The sequence below is a fragment of the Etheostoma spectabile genome, unplaced genomic scaffold, assembly GCF_008692095.1.
Source record: "Etheostoma spectabile isolate EspeVRDwgs_2016 unplaced genomic scaffold, UIUC_Espe_1.0 scaffold00002777, whole genome shotgun sequence".
In the NCBI taxonomy this organism is placed as follows: domain Eukaryota; kingdom Metazoa; phylum Chordata; class Actinopteri; order Perciformes; family Percidae; genus Etheostoma; species Etheostoma spectabile.
Genome location: NW_022602950.1, coordinates 1 through 5,207, shown reverse-complemented (window position 1 = coordinate 5,207; position 5,207 = coordinate 1). Strand labels below are relative to the sequence as shown.

Below are 5,207 nucleotides of genomic sequence, written 5' to 3'. Positions count from 1 at the left end.
TTGAGCACATTACACCTATACAAAATCAATAACTGGACACACACTTTCGTTCTACAAATTTAATTTCAGGTTCTTTATCTTTAAGTGACATTCTGTGAAATTAATACCTTTTCTTTTTTGAGTTGCCAGTTCCTGGGGAGTTGCTGCTGGTGTTGTGTGGCTGACAGTCAAAAAGATTGATTCTAAGCTGTTTAAATGGGAATGGATAATTGGACTGTAACATGTTTTCCCATGGTTTTTCAAATTTTTGAGTTGTGGTCTTTTCTCTGCTAGGTTCACTTATAGTTAGTTATGATTTTTTATTTGTTCTTAGCTCATATTAGGTAGCACTGGTTTAACATAGTTGTAGTTATCGTGGTTTGGCTATTTAATGTGTTTGTCTAGCCCCTGTAATTTTTGTTTTGTATTTCTTTCCAACCTCTATTTATTTTTTGAGTTATGCAGCGTGGAGAATGGAGTGGAAGAGGAAATCGTGGGGAGTCTCAGGAACAACAGACTGTACAAGAGGAGCAAGCAGATGGCACTGACACTGGAGCTTCAGGAGGAGTCACAGGCACTGAGGGTGAAGAAAGCAGAGATCCAACGATGGTGGATGTGGCTAGCAGTCTTCGTGCCCACATGGGCCAGAAAGAAGCCTGTGGCGCTTGACTGAGGGAGGAGTCTGCGCGACAGGAGCAGTGGTTTAGGGCACTACAACATCAGGTCTAACTAAGGAAGCTTGAGGTGCCAGCTCGCACTTCCCCAATTCCAGAGAACACATCAACAGCTCTGGACTCAGATGAACCTGGGCCCCAAGTCCAAACAGAACTGGCACAAGAGTGTGTTCCAACCCCGGCCTCATCAGGTAATTTTCAGTTCCCCTTAAAACCCAGATTAGAGAAATTAACAGAGCATGATGTTATTGAACATTTCCTTATAACATTGAGATAGCTGCAGCATGTCAGTGGCCTAGGTCTGACTGGGTTTTGCGCCTTATTCCATTGCTTACTGGTAAGGCGTGGTGCCTATGTGAATTTGGACTTAGATGATTATCAAGATTATGACTGTGTTAAAGATGCCCTTCTAAAGAATATGAAATTAACCCAGAGACCTACAGGCAGAGATTCCGTTCAGCAGATATTGATCCTGGTGAAAGTCCAAGGAGCTGTATGTAAGACTGAAGGAGCTTTATGGGAAATGGATCCAAACAAAAGGTAAAACTGTTAAAGCTGTTTGTGAAATTGTAATCTTGGAGCAGTATTTGCGGATGCCATCTCCTGAGCTGCAGGTATGGATCAGGGAACACGAACGCTGCAGAGGTTGCGTCACTGGCTGATGTGTTTATGGCTGCAAGAAGGAAAGTTCACCCGTGGAGCTACTCCACCTGGAAGGCTACAAAGACACCCCGGCCGACATCCTCTCAATACCATCAGAGGGCAACACCAGTTGTGGGGAAGGCTTCCCCTGAGGAGAACCAGCCACAAATACACAAAGGTCTAGTAAGTATCTATTGCTACCTGTGAGGCCAAGAAGTTCACACAAAGCCAATGTGCCCAAGGAACCTGCTAAGATCACTCAGATGTGTGTTGTGCCATGGAAAAATGACCATAAATGGTACAGCAATAAATCCTGAAGATGACAACTGGCAAAGTTAATGGTAAAGCTCTGAAGGCCCTAATTAAATCTGGCAGTGATCAGACCCTGGTGCACAGGCAGTTTGTACCAACTATGTTGTGTGTACCCTTGAAACCATTCCCATCTGCTGTGACATGGTGATAATAAACCCTACCCCACTGCTGATGTTTACATTGAAGGACAACCCTACCTATTGAACATTGGAGTTGCTGACAACCTTCCTTTCCCAGTAGTGCTAGTAGTGAGCTGCCAGTCATATTTGATTTGTTGAACCAACCTCAAAGTGTTGCATTTTGCCATAACCAGAGCCCAGGCCAAGCTGGTAGATGAGCCCTCTGTTACCCTCAGTGCCCTGCCTTTTTTGACGCAGATATGGACACTCAACCAGAGAAGCCGTGGAAGTCACACAGGCAAAAGAGGCAGGAAGTGTCCAGCACACTGTCATAAAATTCTTAGTTGCAGTAGCTCCAGACTTGCCTTTAGGTTTAAGATACCTTCAGACATTGTTCAGGTGCACACGATGACTCCAGCCTAGTGACTTTATTGGGCAGTGCTTAAGAGAGAGGTGGGGGTGAGTTTGAGTACAGCGCCAAGGAGGAGTATTTCCAGCAGAATGGTTTTCACTATCATCAACATGGACCAGCTACAGTGGTGTGAAAAAGTGTTTGCCCCCTTCCTCATTTCCTGTTCTTTGCATGTTTGTCACACTTAAGTGTTTCGGAACATCAAACCAATTTAAACAATAGTCAAGGACAACACAAGTAAACACAAAATGCAATTGTAAATGAGGGTTTTATTATTAAGGTGAAAAAAAAATCCAAACCATCATGGCCCTGTGTGAAAAGTGATTGCCCCCCTTGTTAAACATACTATAACTGTGGTTGTCCACACCTGAGTTCAATTTCTCAAGCCACACCCCAGGCCTGATTATTGCCACACCTGTTCACAATCAAGGCATCACTTAAATAGGAGCTGCAAGGGAGTTCAGACTCAAACATTCGTAATAGCAGACGGACTTTAAAAAAGATTCATCTACTGCAGAGTAGTTTATAGATTATAGGAATCATCCAAGCTGTGTACAGTAAGGATGGGACGTTGTTGACCTCAACTGAGTAGATAATAAGATGGTGGAAGGAGCACTTTGAGGACTCCTAAATCCAGACACAGCTCTGGTTGAGGCATCAAGGTGGAGGTGAGGAGGTGGAGGATGATGGATTGTCGTCAATTTCCCAGGTGGAGGTCACTGAGGTAACCCTAACCTCTTTCAAGTAACATTGTCCACCATGGACAAGACAAATACTTCAAGACTGGCATAACTAAAGTTAATTAAATAGCTTAGCACATTTTGTCATGTTAATTCACATTGATTTTCCTAACATCTACTGATACCACTCTGATCATATTCCCTTCCTCAATATTTCATACAGAAGCAAAGATCAATCATCACAACAGACCATATGAGTGAATCATTACTCTCTGTCAGTTTCACGCTCAGAAAGGAATATCACGACTCATCATCGTGGTCAGCGAGACCAAACACTTTAGAAACACATTCCTCAGTCAGAAACTCTAGAAATGATCCCTGAAAGTATAGTCTTAGTTAGACTGGGGGGGGGGGAAACTGCATCTGATTCACTGCAGAGTGATTGTCACTCAGGGTTCAGAGGGACAGAAGCTAATCGTTACGTGCTCCAGATGACTCTGAGGTGAGAAAATCTATTTAGATCTTTAAGAAGACCGATATGTAGATTGAATTATTTTCAGTCATGTTGTCTCAATAAATGCTCCAGTCATTATTTGCATTAATACTGGTCTTAAACACGACCAAGCTCTTCATTCCCGACCAAAGGAGGGTGGAACCTGCTGCATTTAGACTTCAGCTACTGTTCCAACCTCCAACACCTCAGTGAATAGGAAACACTTCAATTAAAGGGGAGCAAAGCAGCTCTGGCCATTTCTTGGCTGTTTTCTTGCTTTTTGCTCGCGGGTTTTGTCTATCGAGCTCCACCTCCAGCTTCTGAGTAGATATTTGGCAGCTCCTCTGTTTCCTTATGTCTGCTCCTCCCTCGGTCAGTCTGCAGTTTCCTCTTTCTCTGTTCCTCCAACAATGCTTTCTTACGTTTCTGTTTCCGTTTTACTGGCTCAGTCATGACGATACTGTGAAAAACACCAAAAGAAATCTATCGCTACCTTGTTAGCAACCTGATATCACGCTCACTTCAGCGTCAGGCTTCAGATCACGGCGCTAGGGGAGCGAGACGACCACCACTCAACTCATTCCATGACTTCGCAGCTGCTCTGTTGGTAAATTAAGCTAAAAATAAATGCATAGTTGTATAGTTCTAATGTTTATTTCTTCCCAGTGTGACTCCCAGGACATAGAGAAGTGTTTTAGAGGAGACTGGACTCAGCTCGTACTGCTCTGTCTGTGATATCAATACATATCTGGAAGATTCATGTTCCCTTTAAGCCTGTGTGGTGTTCGGGTCTGTGGGACCCGTTTTCTTCTAAATTTACTAAAGGAAAATTATGCTATTATTTTTCCTCTAACTCAAACTCATTGGCCTTGGCTCATGTATGTAAAAACATAATAAATATACTTATTTTGAATGGCGCACACGTACAACCCCCTACACATACTATTACATCCGAGGCGTTTAGGTCTACTGGACCCAGTGGTATTTAATTGTAGGTGCTATGAAACTATGTTGTCTTTCTGCACCACTGTTCTCACACAAAGTTACAATTGTTACATTTAAAGCACTTCAACCTGTTCTGATTAAATTCCAAGAAATAGGCACCAAAATAATCAATTCTTGTTATATATTTTTTCACCTTTTTATAATTGATATGATTGCCTTGTTTCTCCAAAAAAACAAAAAATGATCTTATGATCATAAATGTGACCTCACAAGGAAATGGAATATGAAAAAACATTTTTTACATCATTGTTATGGCTGTATAGATTTAAAAGCCTGATAATGTGGTGGTCCACAAACCCGGAAATTGGCTGTGTAACAAAATATGAACACCACACAAGGTTATGGTTCTGTGTGTGATATCAATACGTATCTGGAAGATTCATGTTCCCTTTAAGGTCCTACAACCCATTTTTAACATTCAAGTGACCTCAGTACAGCAACAAATATTCTAATAGCCCAGTTTGTTCTGAAAGAAATGATGTTGATATATTGACTGGAGACACAGGTTGATGTTTTCAAAAGCTTTTTAGAAAATAGAAGCAGACGGACAATGAGCTATAAAAATGACCTTAGTCTCAGAGGGTTAAATATAGGAAGTTGCTGAGCACACAAAGTTACTGGATGTAGAGAAAATGACGTCCCAAACTCGCATACTTTGCGTGTACTGCTCTTGTGCAAAGACATCCAATTTGTTTTGGGATTAGATTAGATTCAACTTTATTGTCATAGTGCAGAGTACAAGTACAAAGACAACCAATGCAGTTTGTGTCTAACAGAAAAGTGCAGTGTGATATACAAGTACAGACAGGTGGTGCATAGGCAGGACAAGAAATATTGCAGTGGTTTTTTTTACTGTTTATTAACTTTTTTCAAGAACAATTTCAGTCCTAT

At 41.7% G+C, this 5,207-nt stretch overlaps 1 non-coding gene across 1 annotated transcript; it reads right to left on the bottom strand.

Moving 5' to 3' along the window:
* Positions 1-3,001: 3,001 nt before the first annotated feature.
* Positions 3,002-3,212, bottom strand: LOC116676170 (small nucleolar RNA U3). The gene has a single exon (XR_004328605.1). It is a non-coding gene; the product is annotated as a small nucleolar RNA U3 (small nucleolar RNA).
* Positions 3,213-5,207: the final 1,995 nt, after the last annotated feature.